The sequence below is a fragment of the Bos mutus genome, chromosome 3, assembly GCF_027580195.1.
Source record: "Bos mutus isolate GX-2022 chromosome 3, NWIPB_WYAK_1.1, whole genome shotgun sequence".
Lineage (NCBI taxonomy): Eukaryota > Metazoa > Chordata > Mammalia > Artiodactyla > Bovidae > Bos > Bos mutus.
In genome coordinates, this window is record NC_091619.1 from 35,231,600 (window position 1) to 35,254,154 (window position 22,555).

A 22,555-nucleotide genomic window follows, 5' to 3' on the forward strand; every position below is an offset into this window, starting at 1 on the left:
GTGGGAGTTGGCAGTTCATCCTAGAGTCATGTGTCCTGCTGTTATGTATCAGCAGTTATTAAATTTATCTGTGAGCTCTGAATAGTTTATTTAATTTCCATGTTCTGGTTGCATAACTGATCTATCTAATAATATACTCCTTTTAAAGTCACAAATTAAGTTAGGTCAGTAATTATTATAACTATAAAAATATGAGATAGATCATTCAAATGTGAGGCTTTATATCAACATAAACTTTTTTTTAAGAATCCATTAGGAAAAGGACAGATAAATGAATTGTTGGATTTTTCACTTATATCCAGAGGCTCTGTGTGTTTTGTTCATCAGCATAGTTGCTTTTATAACACATTTTCTTTGGTTTTCACAGCCTTTGACCATGGGACTGTGGCTGACAAAGCAGAAGTGTGTGAGAAGGGAGACAGTGAGATACAATGACCAGCTGTTCAATATTATGATACCACTGAAATGAATAAATCCATCCTCCTGAGGGAGACAAAAAATACCTTGCTCTACAGCAGTGATGTGTGCAGATAAGAAATAGTCTGAGTGCTATGAATGTGATGACAAAGGGCTGAAAGCTACAAATGAATTCTCAGCCAGAGAAGACCCTTGCCCCCAACTAAGTAAATGCTGTATCAGCCTGGCCTTCAGCATCCCACAGATGGGGCCAACATTTCACTTACTGAAAGGGGAGCAATTGCACTTCTCCCCCTGACAAAAAAGATAATTGGGAGGCCTGGAGGGGTGAGGGCAAGGAAGATTGTTCCAGTCAATCCTAGAAGTCCAGTTAATCTAAGCCAAAGGAAGTCACTTTAATCACCTCTATGATCTTCCTCACCTTACTCAGTACACTTCTGGCTTTTCAATTAGTATTTCATTTCTTTGGCAAATGATTCACTATACTTTTGCTGTTTTGTGAACCCATGTCCTTCTCCTCCAGTTGATCTTCCTACATGTCCCTAGTCTTCTGCATTGCAATTAGCGTTTCATTTCTCTGGCAAATAATTCACTATGCTTATGATTTACTTTTATGGTAGTCACTTATTATCAGTCTTGGGTCATGGTAACTCAGCAGAAATTCCAGCTGAGAGATTTCAGCATGCTCCTAATCAGCCTCCTGGCTTAACTTTACCAAGTCATTCTTCACCCAGATACCAGTGGGATGGCTCATAAGAGCAAATCTGATTGTGATCTTATTGCTTGTCCTCAAGTCAAAATTCAACTCAGAATCAAAGTCTCCTAATATTTACTGTGAGGAGAAATTTCACATTGCTCAGCACATCCTCAGAAGTCTTTATGCCCAGGGTACCTCTTTCTTAGGGCTTCCCAGGTGTCTCAGTGGTAAAGAATTCACCTGCCAATACAGGAGGCACACGTTCAATCCTTGGGTTGGGAAGATCCACTGGAAAAGGAAATGGCAACCCACTCTAGTATTATTGCTTGAGAAATCCAATGAACAGAGGAACCTGGCAGGCTACAGTCCATAGGATCATGAGGAGTTGGATATAACTGAGTGGCTAAGTAACAACAACAACAACAGAATGGATTTAAATGACTTCAGACTGTGTTTTGGTAATGCCCTAAACCTTCCTCGTTTAATATTCAGCAATGATGAATAGCATCTGGCTATTTTCTGTCTCCCTCAGTAGACTGCAAGTTCCCTGAGAATGTGGCCATCTCTTGTGCCCATCACAGTGCCTGGCACCTTGGACAATGAGCATCTCTTTGTGTTAAATATTTCTGTTAACCTGGTACGCTCTCACCACCCAGTGTTGGTAAAGCATTTGGGTTGATCAGTTAAATTAAATCCACAAGATAAAAATTCCAAAGTTATACTCTATGAGGTTCCAGATTGCCTTGGTACTGTATATCAAATCATTAGAATAATTTAAAAAATCAATTTTTTCTGCAGTTCATTTTCCAATTTATCATCTATATGTCTACATGAGCAGGAGCTGCAAAACTATGCAATCTGGTAGAAACTGTTGCCATCATGTCACATAATTACTTTTTCATAAGCTAAAAGTGTATCTTTTCCTTAATAAGCTGAATGATAATTCTTATATGGGTATATGCATCTATCTATCTGTGTTGATAGTAATTTCATATGCGTTGTGTTATATATTCCTCATAATACCACCTTGAGGTAAATACTACAACTTTTATTATCTCTCTTTTATTAGCTGACACAACAGCACTCAATGTACTTAATGTTTAGCCTGAGTCACCAGACAGTGAGTGACAGAATAGAAACATCTGGTTCACAAAATGGAGTCTAGTTTATTTTCAATTCTGAGTTATTTTGAGACTCCTTGAGTTCAAAATGTAAAACAATTCATACTGTAAACCTCATATGAGGGCTTCCCTGATAGCTCAGTGGTAAAGAATCTGCCTGCCAATGCAGGAGACACAAGTTCGATACTTGGGTCGGGAAGATCACCTGGAGAAGAGAATGGCAACCCACTCAAGTATTCTTGCCTGGAGAATTCCAGGGACAGAGGAGCCCCGCAGGCTACAGTCTCTGGGGTCACAAGAGTAGGACACGACTTAGTGACTAAACTGCAAAACCCCATATGAACAAAGCCCATATATGTTTTCTTCACTACTGTGTTGCCCATCACCGAGCTCAACAAAGAGCAGGTACTTAATAATTATTTGTTAAGTGAATGAATGAACCTATAATGGGAATTCTTTTCACTGCCTTTTCATTGCCTTTCAAGGACTTTGTATTTGCACACAGCAAACAGAGAAGAGATGGCAGCTTCTAAGGCAGCTGATATGAAAAGGGATGCAGGATATTGAAGCGGCTAGACAGACTAGGTGATGAATCTTGACTCTGCTATTTATTAGTTGTGTGTTTTGGATCATTATTTGAATTATAAATCCCATTCCTATCATCAGGGTTTTCCATCATCTGGCCTGAACATAAAGACAGCATTACTTGCTTCATAGGGTTTTTATGGGAGGTAAATGAAATAATGTATAAAAAGCATGTACCACAGAGTCTAGCATTTAGTAGATGCTAGATAAATATTAGTAGCTCTCTTCCTGCTGTGAGGGAACCATGTTAATTCATAGCCATTTAGGTCAGCAAGGGAGTCAATCATTTAAGTTTTTTTTTTTTTATCCCTAAATAGTCATTACATATTTACAATTCCAGATTGCTTGATTTACATGTTCCCCTCTTAGCTGTTTCTAAGCAGTTTCAAGCTTTTGCATACCCTTAGAGTTTATCTCATTCTGCTATATAGGTTGAAGATAAATTTTGAAATCATACCAATATAACTCAGCAATCTTTCAGGCTAGTGGATTTAGTTGTGAGTTTTAGCCAGGAAAAATAACAACCATAGTAAAATGTTTTGTAAATCCATACCTGATTGGAGAAAGGATATTAGACGTTAAGCTCTTGATTTTAATATATCTAAGCATTAAGCTACCTTTTGTATTTTGCTTGGTATGCTAATCCACACAGAAAGCATTACAGAAATTATTTCACGAAGTCCTCTCTAAATAATTCTTTTAACCTTATGAATGCTGAAATGTACAGTCTTGCCAGCCATTCTAGCTACTTAAAGATTCAGAAAACAACATTAGTTTTGCTTTTAGACAAAAATTATTCTAGGCATGACTTGTGTCTAGGGAGTTAAGAAAACGGTGATACTATTTTTGGATTCCTTTATATTGATATATTAAGTTAGTGAAATTAACTTACAGTTTGTTCCTTTTCTTCAAATACATTAAAAAAAATAAGTTGAAAAAATATCTTCTTAGCCATTTCTACAACTGATTATTGCTGCTTGTTAAGTTTGGGCAACTCCTTTTCCAGTGAAAATGTGTGTGGATTTCTGAAGCAATGCACAATCTGCATCAACTGTTTTTGTAAGTTTTTGCATGAGACTGACCTTGGTTTGCATTGTAGCTCTAATTCATTAGCTAAGTCATTTTAACCAATGAGTCTCAATTTTTCCACTAGTCAAAAGCAGCCATTACTGTTTATCTAACCAGTTTGTTGTGTGGATGAAATAATATAGGTAGATCTCTTTATGTGGAGCAGAAGTCTATAAATATTAATCCCTTATCTTTAAGTATTCTTTAACCATTTTCATGCCACTGATGGTTTCATGTCTAGTGATAATACCACTTTACATATGTATCATTTTCCAATTTTGCCAAGCACTCTCACGCAATCCCTTTATCCTCATAACACATCTGAGAGACCCCTTCTGTTTGGAAGATGAAAAAAATTATTAAATTGTAAACTTCTTAGATGTAAAGGACGATGTCTTCTGCTCTTTTCTTTGTTCTTCAGGCCAAGCTTAGCCCAGAACTTGGCATACATTTGGGGCTGTATAAATATTTGTTGCACAGAACTGATTGATGTGAAGAATAATAACTTGTCCAAGGTCACACTCAAGGTTTTGATGGCAAGATGAGGACAGGGTTCCTTTGACTTTTGGATTTTTCCATTAGACAAGTGGTGAGCAATGTTTGAATTTTTTTTTTTTCCAAGAAGGTCAATTCAGGGAAAATAAAAATGTTTATGTGTCACAAATTCCCAATTAAAATGAAAATAGCTTTATTGAGTCTCAAGGAAAAATATATTTCTTCTACTTAGATTCCTTACTTCTGCAGTACAAAAGTGCCAATGAGAAATATTAGCACTTCTTTTTCACCACTAAAATGTTAATATCTGGGCATATTTGAGAAGGAGCCACCCAGAGGCTGCTTTCCAATCTTTTATCCTTTATATTTGCAGAGCACTTTAGAGTTCTCAAAGTGCTTTCGTAGGCATTATCTAATTACATTTTTGAAACAATCCCAGAAAGAGGTATTATTACGAACCACACTGTACAAGGGTGCAATAAAGTTGCTAGGAGGGGGAATGACTTGCCTAAGGTCACAGAGTAAGTGCATAAACAAGGCATTGCCTCCCATATCCTTTATCCTGAAGACTTGCCCCCTTTGCCTACACTGGGTACTAGGAATTGAGACAAGATAGATTCCCCAACCCAAAAACAAAACAAAGCATAAAACACAAAAATCTGGGCATTTTTGTCTCAGTTCTGCTCATGAGGCTTTTTTATTAATCTAGCTCAGTACAGGACCCTAAGAATGAACCAATCCCCCCCAAAAAGTTACTTTATTGACATGAAGGTTTTCTGCTCTAAAATCTTTGGGCAGAAAGGCTACAGTGAGAATTATACTATGAGCTACAAACTGAAGTCTGGTCTTTAAGCTGCTCTGCATGACCTAGCTGGATGATTGATGCCATGTCAGAGTTCTGTTCTGGTTTATGGAATGCCAGTGATTTGGTACTGTCTTGACTTAAAATATCTACAAATGATCAGTTTTGTTATAGTCTGCACATATGATGAGGCTTTAGAAATTTCTTTTACTAAATATGCATGTACTGATCCTTCCTTCCCACATTTATACATCTTATTTTTTCATATGCTCATTTGATTTTACTTACTTTCAATTGGAGATTGCAGTAAAGCAAGCATATTTAACCAGGTTGTCCACCGAGGGAAAGTGAATAGAGGTTTTTTCCCCCCAACAATTCCTCTTCAAGGAGTTCTGCAAGCAGTTACATATTTGTATAAAGTGCCAAGCCAGAAAGTATGAGGCAAGAGTGGGAATGGGGTGGGAGAGGAGGTGGCATGGCTTTCTGATGCTGTTCCTGTCTCTCTTCATTCAGTCTTACCCCCACTGGTCTCCTCTATTTCCCTTCTATGGTTTCTTATTTGTCACCATCACCTCTACATGAGCTAAGAATAAATTTGGAGGTTTTTTTTGTTGTTGTTATTTTTCTTCTTTTGAGTCTACATCTGCTTCCTTTCTCATTTATATTTCACAGTTCAGTGTTGTAAGTGACATCATTTTCCAAATTCATTAAAAATGACAGGGATGTCTGCAGTTGTGATACTGATAAGATCTTTTGCAGGGAGAAGCAACATTTGCAGAAAGTTTTGTTGACCTCAGACAATTTGCCATTCTTGAAGAAATACAGAGCTGCTACATATCTGATTTTCTGCTTTCTGACCCAATAGAAATAATTATTGGCTTGTTTTAGACTTGGTTGTGTTTGCTAGCTGATTGATGAAGTTCACATTTAGTAGACTTGCTGGGTTTTTCTGTTTGTTCTTTGAATAATGCTGCTGAAAGTTAAATTAGACCCTCTACAACAGATACTGTCTCAGTGGATGAGTGGGTACATTTAATCCACGGTAGGGAAAACACCTTCAATTCAGTTCAGTTCAGTCACTCAGTCGTGTCTGACTCTTTGCAACCCCATGAACCGTAGCATGCCAGGCCTCCCTGTCCATCACCAATGCCCGGAGTTTACCCAAGCTCATGTCCATTGAGTTGGTGATGCCATCCAACCATCTCATCCTCTGTCATCCCCTTCTCCTCCTGTCCTCAATCTTTCCCAGCATCAGGGTCTTTTCAAATGAGTCAGCTCTTCGCATCAGGTGTCCAAAGCATTAGAGTTTCAGCTTCAGCATCAGTCATTCCAGTGAATACTCAGGACTGATCTCCTTTAGGATAGACTGGTTGAATCTCCGTGCAGTCCAAGGGACTCTCAAGAGTCTTCTCCAACATCACAGAACAAAAGCATCAATGCTTCGGTACTTAGCTTGCTTATAGTCCAACTCCCACATCCATACATGACTACTGGAAAAACCATAGCTTTAACTAGACGGACCTTTGTTGACAAAGTAATGTCTCCGCTTGGGTATATGCAATTTTTTCTTCTTATATTTTCTTACATCTGCATTTCCAGAATATTGTTTTTCAATTTTTAGATAAAGAAAAAGAACATGTGCAAAGATAAATCAATGAGTTCACTGAGTTGGAAATCTTTATAATGTGTAATTTGCAATTACTTTGTCACTTTTTTGATGTTTATTAATTTCCATATTTCCAACACACTAATGACCATATAAACAAAAGTTTGTTCAATGTGTTTTTGTTTAATGAGAATCAAAATTTCAAAAACCCATGCTCATGGCCAGAATTTTCCCAAAAGGTAATTCATATGATTAATGAGAAAAGCTTGTGCTTTCTTTCCTCCATATGGTAATTCAGTTTATTGTCAAAGATAGCATTCAGTCTAATGTTGTTCACATTTAGCAAATATTTAGAAATCACCTAACTGCTCAAAGCACAATACCCTTAACTCTTAAGATATGATCCTTGTAGTTTTACAGTAGTTCCTTAACTGATTTTCTTTAATTTTGTCTCTCTATGCACCTAATCAATCCTCTACGTTGACAATTCCTGTACAAAGCCATTTCTGTTTTCTCATCAAAATTATTTCAGCCTCTTTTCATTCATTTATGGCATAACACTTATTCTTGTGTAATGGCATATGATACCTGTTATCGTTAGACAGCGTATCTGTTACTGATAATGCAGGTGATTAATTACTCATGTATGGCAGATACAGATGTAGTGTGGTTACCCCTACATTCCACACATTTTTAAGATAAGCTATTGAGTATAAGAAGCACACAAACAACTGCATAAATCACATATGCAGTTGCATAAATTACATTTCTCAATAAATTTTCACACAGTGAACATGTTCATATAACACCTTTCCAGAGCAACAAAAAAAAAACCTTCCCAGTCCCCAAGTGGGGCCTTTTGCTCCCTCCCAGTCACAAGTGCCCTCACCAAAGTTAACACTAGCCCACTTCTCTTCACCACAGATGAGTTTTGGTTTTGTGGCTGGATTCTTTCACTCAATATTATGTGCGTGAGTACTGGCATTGTTAGTAGTTTATTCATTAGTACTGTTGTTTAATATCACATTTTGTGGATATACTATAATTTATTCATTGTGCTGTTCTTGAAAATTTGCTTTTGCTACTTGTTTGGTTTGCTAGCTTGAGCTGTTAGAAAGAGTGCTGCTGTCTATATTCTAACATATGGCTTGCAGTAACCATTTATATAAGTACATTTTTGTTCATTCATTTATCCCTTCCTTGGGATGTTAAATTGCCAACATGAAATCGAGAGTTGTGTTGTTGTTGTTGTTTTTTTAAGAGAAATGTGTTTCTGAAAATATTTGAGTTTTGAAGGCAAGTAAAGGGAACTTCTTAAGCTGGTCCACTTTCCAGTTACAAACATTGGGACTTTTATGTCTGTTTCAAGTTCTGTATCCCAGAAGATTAATAGAGAGTATTAATAATTAATAGATAGTATTAATTTTTAAAATTCAGTTCTCACTTTAAAACAAATAAGCAAACAAAATATTCTATAACATCAAAGAAAAAGAAAAATCACAAAATTTAAAGGTAATATGAATTCTTAAAGAGGGAGTTTCATATGAATTCCTAGAAAGTTTTATAAAAACAACTCATATCAATGGCTAGTAAACTGAAGCTGGATCTTAACAATGATCCAAGAAAGATGGAAATAATTTCTGTATAAAAAATAAAATAAGCATTGAAAACATTTAACATGGTGTCATTGAATTAGCCTTGAAAAAAATCAAGTAAGTGAAATAGAAAACAGATTGGAGCAATTTTATTCCACTAGGAAATGGAGAATAAAAATATACTGTGTAAGTAAGAGAAGTCCGCAGAGAAAAACACAGAACAAAGAAGGATGAATAAATAAGCAAAGATATAATAAATAAAATAAAAAACCTAGAGCTAGAAGAAATAAATTTTCAATATTGGGAACTAAGAGAAATTTAAAAAAAGACCTAGTATGTTCAAAGTAAAATGTACAAATATAAGCTACTACTGAAAGACATTAACAATTTTAACTTTAATTTTCAATACTAAACACAATGAAATAACATAACAAACAAATATGGATTGCACAATTTATTTAAATATCCTCTCCTTAATAAAACACTGGCAGATGTAATCTACAATCTTAAATGTGGAATTCTGCACTTTGAGCTCAACAACAATGTCTTTTTTCTTTTTGTATTTTTTTAGCATTTTGTTCACTTAAAACAAATTCCTGTTTTATCTAAATTGATCATCCTTTAGTCTTATATATAAAAACATACTGTATAGGGTATACCTAAATATGTCTCAGAAATTCAAAAAGACTCATGGAATCACTGATGAACATGAAGAGTTAATTGATTGATTTTTCAAAGTTATAGGTACTGTTTTGTACCAATAATGGAATATCCACTAAGTGTGGCTATTGTTTTTGAGAAGAAACAATTAGGTTTAATTAATCCCATGGACGGCGGAGCCTGGTAGGCTGCAATCCATGGGGTCGCTAGAGTCGGACACGACTGAGCGACTTCCCTTTCACTTTTCACTTTCATGCATTGGAGAAGGAAATGGCAACCCACTCCAGTGTTCTTGCCTGGAGAATCCTAGGGACGGGGGAGCCTGGTGGGTTGCCGTCTATGGGGTCACACAGAGTCGGACACGACTGAAGTGACTTAGCAACAGCAGCAGCAAACCACATCATTAAGATAGGAGAAAGACTAATAAGAATAAATTAGAATACAGAACATCAAAATTAAAGGAGAACTAGTACTGAAATCTTAACTGGTATAACTGCTGGATCAGAGTAGGATACAAAAGAAAAACAAGTGACAATTAATGGACTCTAACTTCAAGATGAAATACAGATATGTGGGAAGAGTCAGAAGGTAAGGGAGAAGCAAGAAGCTATAAAAATGTTCAACTCTTTTTTTTGAAGGCAGCATGGAAAAAAGAATATCCTATATTTCAAAACTTTTAATACATTACAAAATAAGTAATTAGGTAATTAAGAAAACAGTAAAGTAAGAGCATAAAATAGGATTATAGCAGATGACATCTAAATAACAATTAGAATAATAAATTTGAATGGTTTAAAACCTCTATAAAAATCTGAAGGATCTTAAATTGGGTTGATAACATATACTGAAAATATAAAACGGATTTTTTTCTGAACTCTACATATAAACACCCATGGGGACTGCTTCAAGCCCCACGCTGAGGTCCCTAGGTCAGTGCCTTCTCTGAGGTCTGCCTTTATCATAAGCTGGGGACCCAAGCACCAGCCTAGGCTAGGCAGACTCTTATTTGCTTTCCATTGTCCTTTATTTCCAGAGTCAATTTGATCTCCATCATTGACATGCCAGCCTAAGTAGGATTTGTTAGGAACCGTTAAAGGAAGGTCACTATTTCTTGAAATGGACTATTCAAGGAAGGTATAAATCACTCACCTATAGCCAGACATCCTGGAATGTGAAGTTAAGTGGGCCTTAGGAAGTATCACTATGAACAAAGCTAGTGGAGGTGATGGAATTCCAGTTGAGCTATTTCAAATCCTAAAAGATGTTGCTGTGAAAGTGCTGCACTCAGTATGTCAGCAAATTCGGAAAACTCAGCAGTGGCCACAGAACTAGAAAAGATCAGTTTTCATTCCAATCCCAAAGAAAAGAAATGCCAAACTACTTCACAATTCAAACTACTGCACAATTACACTCATCTCACATGCCAGCAAACTAATGCTCAGAATTCTCCAAGCCAGGCTTCAACAGTATGTGAACTGTGAAATTCCAAATGTTCAAGCTGGATTTAGAAAAGGCAGAGGAAACAGAGATCAAATTGCTAACATCCGTTGGATCATCGAAAAAGCAGGAGAGTTCCAGAAAAGCATCTACTTCTGCTTTATTGACTACGCCAAAGCCTTTGATTGTTTGAATCACAACAAACTGTTGAAAATTCTTTAAGAGATGGGAACACCAGACCATCTTACCTGCCTCCTGAGAAATCTGTATGCAGGTCAAGAAGCAACAGTTAGAACTGAGGACATGGAACAACAGATTGATTCCAAATAGGAAAAGGAGTACGTCAAGGCTGTATATTGTCACACTGCTTATTTAACTTATATGCAGAGTACATCATGCAAAATGCTGGGCTGCATGAAGCAAAAGCTGGAATCAAGATTGCTGGGAGAAATATCAATAACCTCAGATATGCAGATAATACCACCCTTATGGCAGAAAGTGAAGAAGAACTAAAGAACCTCTTGATGAAAAGTGAAAGAGGAGAGTGAAAAAGTTGGCTTAAAACTCAACATTCAAAAGCTAAGATCATGGATCCCAGTCCCACCACTTCATGGCAAATAGATGGGGAAACAATGGAAACAGTGACAGACTTCATTTTTTTGGCCTCCAAAATCACTGTAGATGGTGACTGCAGCCATGAAATTAAAAGATGCTTGCTCCTTGGAAGAAAAGCTATGACCAACCTAGACAGCATATTAAAAAAGCTGAGATATTACTTTGTTGATAGAGGTCCATGTAGCCATGTATAGATGTAAGAGTTGGACTATAAAGAAAGCTGAGTGCTGAAGAACGGATGCTTTAGAACTGTGGTGTTGGAGAAGACTCTCAAAAGTCCCTTGGACAGCAAGGAGATCCAATCTGTTAATCTTAAAGGAAATCAGCCCTGATTATTCATTGGAAGGACTGAAGCTGAAGCTGAAACTCCAATGCTTTGGCCACATGATGCCAAGAACTGACTCATTGGAAAAGACCCTGATGCTGGGAAAGATTGAAGGTGGAAGGAGAAGGGGATGACAGAGGATGAGATGGTTGGATGGCATCACCGACTCAATGGACATGAGTTTGAGCAAACTCTGGGAGTTGGTGATGGGCATGGAAGTCTGGCGTGCTGCAGTCCATGGGGGTCACAAAGAGTCAGAGACAACTGAGGGACTGAACTGAACTGATTCAAGGAAGGATTTTTGCTGGAAAAGGTAAGACAAGATGAAAGCTTTAGCATTGGTAACTTACAAACCAACAACACAGAATTTCTGCAAGTAATTGAAACTATTAGCCTGCTTCAAAACTTTTTGGTTTTTATCACTAGGCGAGAGAAAAGTTAATGAAGACAATTTGCATGATATCCTTAAATATCAGATGAAGAAATTTACTGATGGGTACAGATTCTGGCAAAACATGCAGCAGAAACACTCAGAGAGTTTTTCCATAAGCAGCTCCCCAGGTTTCTCCCCAAGAACCAATCTTCTTTTCAGTCTCTTCAGTTTCATCTCCACAGCCATCAATTCCCCTTATGCTTTAAAACAGTTTCTTCACAGATTAAGGAAAAATATAATCAAAGGAAATCCTTTGCTATTGCCAATCTAGGCAACATTAGCCAGAATGAGTACAAAGTGTCTTCAGTGACAAATATTAAGTCATGCCAGTTGCTAAAGAACACGGCACTGACTTTGACTATTTTAACAATGATGAAGTAATGAAAGACATCAGGGTTATCATAGGTTTATATCACCCTTCACACAGGCAGTGTGTGTAGACGTGGAGAAGAGTGAGTGAGTTGTTGAATCTTATCAGGCAGAAGCGAACAAATTAAGACAACAAATCACTCAGATGAAATACAAAGAAAAGCACAAGAAAGAAGATTGCAGCAGGTGATGCTAAGGAGACAGATGCCATCTGAAAGTTTGGAAACCATGTTTGGTCCTCAGATGCCCAGAATTTGTAGCTGAAGGCAGGTGTACACTAGCAGATACAGAGGCTTGTGATCCTCCTCCCTCTTACTTTGATTTTCACCCATTCAGTCAAGCCACGTCCAACCCTTCTCCCAGGGAAAGTGTATTTATGCCTTGATCTCAAGCCGTGGGCCCTGCCAATTATGCTTTCACTAATGCCAGACTGAAGTATCCTGGAAGTGGAGCAGGATGAAACTTTGATTAACTCCCACTGGCTCCCACACACACATAAGGGAATACTCAACTTCGAGGAATTCGCCAATACTGACATGTACCCATGGGGGCTCCGGGAACACTCAGACCTCCCAGATTCAACTAAAGAAGAGGAACTCTTCACTCAGCACTGTTTGTTTTTAATTACTTATTCAGACAATATTTTAAAACATATCCTGGGGAGGGGGCCGGAATTGCTTTCTCGGAGCCCTGAACGCTCCCAAGAGGAGAGTCCTTATGCTCAGACCTTGATGGAACTTCATGTGTGTGGGTCCTCATCTTTCATCCCAGTGTGCAGATGTCAAGGCACAACCATGTATCAAATTGTCTAATTCTGATGTGATTCCAGGATATGTGGTTAACTTTAAGCAAAGTAAATGATAAATGTAGTTTTTGTTCTTTAAAATAAATTGGGAATTAGAGAGGAAGCACAAGAAGTCTATAAATGTTCTATAATCATAAATGAAAAACTTACCTCTTGCACTATGGTGCCTTGAAGTTTACTTTTTTCAAAAGAAAATGAGTTAAGCAGCAGATTTCAAAGAACTTTCTTTCTATAATAAGTCAAATTCATCTTTACCAGAAGAAAAGTTTTGATAATTCTAAGAAGACTGATTGGGACAAATCAGATGTGCCTTCTCTTGTCTTTATTGGATGTGACTTTGTGGGATCAAAAGACAGGGCTTTGTTTCAACTTTTTTCCACTAGCCTAGTATTTATTGGCACTTAAAATGAATGCCTTGTAAATAAGGTTGACATGCTACTTACCAGTAAGTAATCATCCGAATAAGCATGTCATCAAATCAATTACTTTACTTTCGGAGGATTACAGTGATTGCTGTGGTGCATTAGCCAATTCATGGTCTGTGTTCTAGAGTCCTAAAGGAAGGTTGCACAGAAGTAACTGATGGCAGAAAGGAGTTATGTAGCAGACTCAGATTTTACGATGACCAGATTTCAAACACAGTGGATTTACTACACATTTAACTCATTTAGCTTTTCTGAGAAATCCTAGTGTTAATTTTAGTTGTGGAGGAAAGATATTTAATAAAGTGTTTGAAAATCTTAATGAATAAAGAATCATTTTAAATCTGGGAAAAAAATAAACCTATGGCATACAGGTAAAAAAAAGTACTCAGAATTGATATCTTTAATTTCTTAATCTTTTTTTTTCCCCCCAAACACAGAGATTGAATCAACATTTTTCAGATTGGAGGAAAATAAAATAACTTTTGATCTGGGTTATAGCTCAACTTAAATTTAGGGAATATTAAACTAAACACAACTTTCCACCTTGAGTTCATAAAATTAAGAGTAAAAGAAATAAGAAAAAAACTGAATGCTTCACTGAAAATCATAGAAAAGTAAGGATAAACATAAAAGGAAGCAAGTTGTCAACAGCTATTTTCAGGATATTAGTCAAAGTAGACAAATTTGCATGTAAATTTTTATCATATTACCTGACAAATTGCCTTTACATCACTTTGTAGAGTACAGCTGTGATAACATTGGACAATGTCAGTGTTCATTCTTATGTAGACTTCCAGAATACTTACTGAGGTGGTAACTCAGGAGATTTTAGTGGCACAGTAGGTTAAATGTATGGCATGAGTCAAAGGTATTGATTTTCTTATAATGTTGAGTGTTTAAACTTTTTTTTTTTTTTTTTGAGAATTGCATATTTACATACTTTTTAAATTTTATTGTGCAGTAGATTTATGTATTCATTTATTAATTTATTCACTCCCTATTCATTTATTAATTTATTCACTTGTTTTAGTAGTGTGGATTCATTAATTTTTTTATATATTAGATTATAATCAGATATTACTTTATTAACATTCTTTTTTTAAATTTTATTTTATTTTTAAACTTTTACAATACAATACAATAAAAATAATTGTATTAGTTTTGCCAAATATCAAAATGAATCCGCCACAGGTATACATGTGTTCCCCATCCTGAACCCTCCTCCCTCCCCACTCCCCATACCATCCCTCTGGGTCGTCCCAGTGCACTAGCCCCAAGCATCCAGTATCATGCATCGAACCTGGACTAGTTAATGTAGTAGATAATGTTTTCAGAGAAGACTGGTGATGCTCATATTTGCTATGAATGGAGATTACCAGCATAAGGTTTATACTAGCAAGATTCTAAACATTTTATATTATTATATTAATTTTACAAATATATTTTGAACTTAAGAAATCCAACATGAAGTAGAGTCTTCTGAAAGCTGTGTTTTCCTTAGTTTGTGGCAATTGCAGAAATTCTAGGAATATTCATGAAAATGAATATAATAATATAGGAAACGCAATAGTAAGAAATTCATTTTATGCATCAAGTACTTAAGTTAGTTTTTTGAATGATTGTCATGCTCAGTTTCATCAAGTTCAGAGCATAATTTAGGTATTGGAAGCATCACTTCATATCATCATTTGGTTTTAACATCTATCCTAAGTATTTCCCAGGTAACAGATATATTTGACACTGTCATATATACATTTTTTTGCCTAATTGCATATTGACCTGCCATTCCTCCAGTGCTTTAATATGTTCAGATTATATACAATATACAAGTCATATCACTCTACCTAAGCCATACTGAACTATAGAATTCCAAAATACAAGCTATAAAATTTAATACAATATTTTAAAGTGATGATATGCTTTTAGTTGTCGCCTAGGGGGTTGGTTTGACAGCCCATTTATCATAGAAAGTTTGAAAGCATAGGTACTTTATTCAATTTATGTTTGATTATGTTCTTTACAGTCAAAATGTTAAGTTAATTATTTTTGTTATGTGTTTTGTTATGTGTTTTTTTTATATATGTTACTTAGATAATATTTTCACTCTATCTCTGCTAGTAAACATATATTTAGAGTCACTGTTAACTTCTTCCAATATGTTTAAAAACATTTCATGCACTATATAATCTAGTGAGTTAGATTTAACCTTGGATGCCTTTGTCTTCACATTTTTTCATTAAGGCTGATCAAGGTATATTTGGAGAAGTAAACAGTATTTTAAGAGGGTAAATATAATCCTATAAATGTAGTAGGATGCAATGAATTTATAGACAAAAGTAGGAAAAATATTGCCTTTTGAGAATTAAACTAGTAAGATACACATATAAAGAGTGTAGTCAGAGGCTTATTGCTGACATTAAGATGGAGAATACTTGAATATTTGCATGAATAAAGAAATAATTTGGATATGTGTTGGGAGGGGAGATATTACAGTGAATAATTGATAGCCAAGAGCCCCTGGGAAAGGAGCCAGATATATGTATTTTTAACAAACTCCTCATGCAATTCTTTAGTAAACTTAAATTTTATATGGAATTAGAGTCTGATATTTATATTTTGCTTTTTATTGTTCTCTTGAATCTTTAGAAAATGTCTTGGTTTAAGAAACTTGTCTTCACAGAACTAGATAGCTAATGTCACAGAGCTTTTTCTTCTACCTGTGTGTTTATGTCTAGTATTAAAAAAATTATATGTATATATTGTAGCTTTTCTTGGATGCTTTGGCTCCTTCAGCTTTCCCCCGGATGCTTTCCCTTTCTTACTTCTCCTTAATATGGATTTGTATTGTAGAAGGGAGCTCTCATGGGTGAGATTGAGAGTTCATAGGGGACAAGCTGTTTCAGCCCCTCCAATGATCTCACCAGGTACCCCTGGAGTTCACTCACCTGCTATTGTGGAGGAAGCTGCCTCATTTTTAGCTGTTGTTCTCAAATTGTCCTGCTGCATGTTCCAAAGAATATCTTTTGGCCATTTGGTGTTCTCTCATTTTCAGGTCAAACACCCCTTTGCTTCTATCAGATCTCGCGTCAGTAATATATGTTTCTGTAGTTGTTGGCAATTTGTGTTCCCCTGTGAATATATAGGGCTTTCCTCATAGCTCAGTTGTTAAAGAATCTGCCTGCAATGCAGAAAACTCCGGTTCGATTCCTGGGTCACGAAGATCCGCTGGAGAAGGGATAGGCTACCCACTCCAGTATTCTTGGGCTTCCCTTGTGGCTCAGCTGGTAAAGAATATATTGGAGTTTCTAGGGATAACTAGTAAAATAGTTTTGTCTTATAAGTTCTCTGTGTGGTTTTGATTTTGCATTTAGTTTGTCCTTTTGTGTGTGGGAATTCAAGATACAAAACTATGCATGATATTCTAAATTTACCTTTGTAAAGAGTTCTGCAGGTGATTCTTGTATACCACTACTTCACATTAGAGTATTTTAGCCTAGCTGCTGCTGCTGCTGCTGCTGCTGCTAAGTCGCTTCAGTCGTGTCCGACTCTGTGCAATCCCATAGATGGCAGCCCACCAGGCTCCCCCGTCCCTGGGATTCTCCAGGCAAGAACACTGGAGCCTAGCACCCACCATCAACTAACCTCAGCCTGTGTTTCTTTTGGTTTCAACATACAGGAGTGAAATTTCGAGTAATTATTAGTGGTAAAGGTTTGCTTGTCCTCAAGTTCAATCATGGTCTAATTAGCAATAAGTGGTGACAGAAGCTGATACACATTTTTGTGTAAGACTGAATGCTGAGATCAGTAGAGGAAAAGGAAATGGCTGCTTAATATTTATTATAACTTGCATTCACAGTTTTCTCTGAAATATTAAAACATGTGACTAAAAATATAAGGAATACTTTTTTTCTCATGCTGTCATCTTTGCCTTAACTGATCCTGTGCTCTATCCCTTTGCTGACTGATGCCAGCTTTGTCTTCACATGTCAATCCTGATCTCTCCTAGGAAATATCCTTGACATCTTCCTTCCCCTCAATCATGAGTTACATGTTTTCTCATTCACCCATCACATTTCACTTTTTTGTCTTTCTTCAAATAAGACACTAAATTCCTTAGTATAGGAATTGTGCTTTTTCCCTCTGTATCTCTACTATCTAATACAGGATTTTCCATGTAGAAGAAATGAAGAATAATGAATGAGTAATTTGGAAAAGACCCTGATTCCGGGAAAGATTGAGGGCAGGAGGAAAAAGGAATGGGAGAGGTTGAAGATGGTTAGATAGCATCACTGACTCAATGGACATGAGTTTGAATAAACTCTGTAGATAGTGAAGGACAGGGAAGCCTGGCTTGCTGCAGCTAATGGGGTTGCAAAGAGTCAGACATGACTTAGTGACTGAAGAGCAATAACTTATGAATGAATGAATGAATGAATATAAATCATAAGTAATTTTACCACTTAATATTTATCATTGGAGAATTAATGGTAGGCTAAATAACATCCCCCCAAAGGTAGCTACTGCCTAATCTCTAGAATCTGCAAATATGTTACCTAGTATGGCAAAAATGCCTTTGGAGATATGATTAAGGATTCTGAGATGGGAAGATGATCCTGGATGATCTGGGTGGGTCCTAAATATAACCACAATGGTCCTTTAAAAAGGAGATGATGGTAAGTAGGAGAAGTAATGACAGAAGGAAGAAGTTGGAGTAACATGAGGAAGGAGCCACAACCCAAGAAATGCAGGCAACCTCTAAAAACTAAAACAAACAAAGGAAAAGATTTCTCTCTGAAGACTTTGGGAGAAACATAGAAACATCGCCCCAGATGACTCATTGATTTTAGACTTTGGACCTTCTAGAACTGTAAAAGAATAAATTTCTATTGTTTTATGCCACTGTGGTTTGTGCTGATTCATTACAGAAGCAAGGAGAGACCAATACACTGTTATATTTCTCCTGTTGTTTCTGATCAATAACATATATACTTCTAGTTTACTGAATTAACTAACAATTGTTTGGGCTTCCCTGATGGCTCAGGAGGTAAAGAATCTACCTGCAATGCAGGAAACACAGGTTAGATTCCTGGGTGGGAAGATCCCTGGAGGAGGGCATGGCAACCGCTTCAGTATTCCTCCCTGGAGAATCCCATGGATTGAGTAGCCAGGTGGGCTACTCTCCAAAGGGTTACAAAGAGTAAGACGTGACTGCGTGACTAAGCACGCACGCACAACAGTCGTTTCATATCATGTGAAGAATATATTCTCATTTTTCCTATGAGTTTTGGTAAGGTTCGTAAAGATAGATTCTAGTCCCATAAATATGATAGTCACTACCAGATTTTTTTTTCCTTTGAAATGTTTTTGCTGCAAGCAAGCTTTTATCTTCTTCCTCACTGTTACTTTGTATTTTCAACCTCTGACCTTCAGAGACTCAGGCATCTCCCAGTATACATTAGACCACACTGGGCACTTAATCATGTAAACAGTGAAATAAGTCTCACTGCTAATCTTTTATCTAATGGCAGATTTCTTAGCTGTGAGTACTTTGATGGTAATGAAAGGAAATACTTTTATTATTCTGCAAGACACATTCCAGCTTGAGAATCTCAACCTGCATTGGTTGTAATTGTAATTTTAAAAAACCTTGTCTTTTTTTCTGTTTTGATTGCAGATAGTCTCATTACTTTAGAATACAATGCCACTTCAATTTCACCTTTATCTTTGGCATACGAAATACAAGAAAGAAAATGATGCATCTACTAATATTTTGTCCATGAGAAGGACATTAGTTTTTCCTTTTTGCTTTTGTTATGTTATAAGCTATGTTGGAGATAATGGATCACAGTGAAGCCATCTTCACTGTGATTCATTATTCTTGACGGGGGCGGGGGGGGGGCAACATCCACTCTGCTCTTAGTGACTTGTTTCTAAATGACATGACCTTTTGTCACATGAAAAAGGAAGTTTGTTTCCAAGGCTTGAGAATTACATTTAGCAAGAAGGCAGAAAATGTACTTGTCAGTGAGTAAATTAAGATGACAAAAAAAGAGATGTGGGATTGTTTAGGTTTCATCTCCTTTGTGGGGCTCCCCTGGTGGATCATCAGTAAAGAATCTGCCTTCCAGTGCAGGAGACCTGAGTTCGATCTCTGGGTTGGGAAGATTCTCTAGAGGAGGGCATGGCAACATGCTCTAGTATTCTTGCCTGGGAAATCCCATGGACAGAGGAGCCTGGTGGGCTACAGTCCATGGGATCACAAAGAGTTGGATATGGCTGAGAAACTCGACACACACACACACACACACACACACACACGCACACATCTCTTTTGGAGAATTGAGGAGTTGAATGGTTTCTCACATAGTTACATATCCCCAATCCTTTTACCTGTGGAATTACTAGATACCAAAAGCACCTTTGTGGTTTAGAAGATTTCACACTTACAAGAGCAGCCAAATAGAACTGTTAGATTTAAGCCACTAATTCTAGATCCCTGGCCTAACTCTGAAAAAAAGGTTTATATACAAATCTGGTTTATAAATTATCGAGTTTAAATAATTGATAATTGGCAAGGCAATTAAAACAGCTGGATTAGCTCTTATTTTAATATGTTAATCCTCCAAAATTTAAAATGTTTTGATCATTATACATGATAGACTCAGGTCCTAATGCCATCAATCACTGTTATTTTAGAAAGCTTTAAAATTTTTTATATTATTCATTTTTCAGTTCTATTAATGAGTCTTATTATTAGCTCCATTTTCCTTTTCACTTTTTTTGCAAAGTTTAAAATATCAGCAGTTATAAGTTATACACTTAGGACCCCAAAGTGAGTCATTTGCAAGTGAGTCTTTTCACCATAAAGCTTTAAGTTCAGTTCATTTCAGTTCAGTGGCTCAGTCACGTCCAACTCTTTGTGACCCCATGAACCTCAGCACGCTAGGCCTCCCTGTCCATCACCAACTCCCAGAGTCCACCCAAACCCATGTCCATTGGGTCGATGATGCCATCCAACCATCTCATCCTCTGTCATCCCCTTCTCCTCCTGCCCTCAATCTTTTCCAGCATCAGGGTTTTTTCCAATGAGTCAGCTCTTCACCTCAGGTGGCCAAAGTATTGGAATTTCAACCTCAACATCAGTCCTTCCAATGAACACCCAGGACTGATGATCTCCTTTAGGATGGACTGGTTGGATTTCCTTGCAGTCCTAGGGACTCTCAAGAGTCTTCTCCAACACCACAGTTTAAAAGTATCAATTCTTCAGGGCTCAGCTTTCTTTATAGTTCAACTCTCACATACATACATGACTACTGGAAAAACCAAAGCCTTGACTAGGCAGACCTTTGTTGGCAAAGTAATGTCTCTGCTTTTTAATATGTTGTCTAGGTTAGTCATAACTTTCCTTCCAAGGAGTAAGCATCTTTAAATTTCATTGCTGCAGTCGCCATCTGCAGTGATTTTGGAGCCTCCCAAGATAAAGTCAGCCACTGTTTCCATGGTTTCCCCATCTATCTGCCATGAAGTGATGGGATTGGATGCCATGATCTTCGTTTTCTGAATGTTGAGCTTTAAGCCAACTTTTTCACTCTCCTCTTTCACTTTCATCAAGAGGCTCTTTAGCTCTAAAAAGACATCTAAAATTTAGCTTCTGGAGGATTAAAGTTCAGTGATTTTCTTTAAGAAAAAAAATTGATTCTTCCTATAACTGCACCTCATCTTTGGACAATTTCTCACTGTTTTGTTTTCTTTTAGATTATATTCCTGTTGTCAAAGCAATGTCAACAGTCATATACCCCCAGCTCACTATTTCATAGAAGGACCAGGAAAGGGGAAAATTAAATAGCTGGGAAGAACTGACTATAATTTGCAGAAAAGCTACCTATTCACTCACATCTCTTTTGGTGTCTGACTTCATTTTTGTAACCCCTTGGGTTTCAACAAAATTTCTTATTAATAGAAACACTGAGGTGATTATTATGTTAATTAGTCATTATTTTTAAAGAAGAAGTCTGTTCCCCTTAGGATTTCTAGTGTACTCTTCTGAATAGATAAAGTATAATTATGCAGTATTTCTGATGAGAGAAATATATGAGATAGAAACCATGGCCATCCTGATGAGGCTTCCTACAGTTCTACCAGGTTGACCCCTTTATCAGCCCTATTTGATGTATTTGAGAAAGTACACATTTAGCTCCTTATTTACTCTTTAGGATGTTTCATTGTACCACAAAATTAGATCCACCAGTAGCAGGTGAATTTAACAGATTTAACAAGTTTCTAAATCAGTTTGCATTTATACAAATTGAGTCAAAGCAACCCAAATCCTTTCAAGAAAAACTAAAAATAAAGGAAGCATTACTTCCTCCACACTCCCAAAAAAAGGGCATGTAAGATTAGAGGAGAAACAAATCTTTTTACTTAAGCTCATTTATATTGGGGCACTGAAAGTGAGGGATTTTATCTTTGGAGGGCTAATGATCAAATTATTTTTTTCATGTGACTATTCTCTAAGCCTCTCTTAAGATGGAAAGCTGGATGGTAGAGCTGTTAAGGACTTTGGCTTTGGCATTAAACTTTGCCTGATCCAGGCTCCATCATTGCAATTTGGGCAAACTCCCTCATTTATGATCCTTTTTGTTAAAAAATAATGTACCTCATTTGTGTATTGTGAGGATCAAATGATATAGTCCATATAAAGCACCTGGCACACTGGCAAAAAGCAAGCACTCAGTATATTAGATATATTTATTATTCATGATATCACAATTCATGGTCATACACTGCCATTACATATCTGGTATCAGAATGTACAATCAGTTCAGTTCAGTCACTCAGTAGTGTCCAGCTCTTTATGACTCCATGGACTGCAGCACGCCAGGCTTCCCTGTCCATCACCAACTCCCAGAGCTTACTCAAACTCATGTCCATTGAGTAGGTGATGTCATCCAACCATCTCATCCTCTGTCATCCCCTTCTCCTCCTGCCCTCAATCTTTCCCAGCATCAGGGTCTTCTCCAATGAGTCAGTTCTTTGCATCAGGTGGCCAAAGTATTGGAATTTCAGCTTCAACATCAGTCCTTCCAATGAACACTCAGGA

General features: G+C 36.9%; 1 pseudogene; it reads left to right on the forward strand.

Moving 5' to 3' along the window:
- The window catches only part of LOC138985436 (BRISC complex subunit Abraxas 2-like), a 70,870-nt pseudogene extending 58,185 nt beyond the window's left edge, over positions 1-12,685 (forward strand).
- Positions 12,686-22,555: the final 9,870 nt, after the last annotated feature.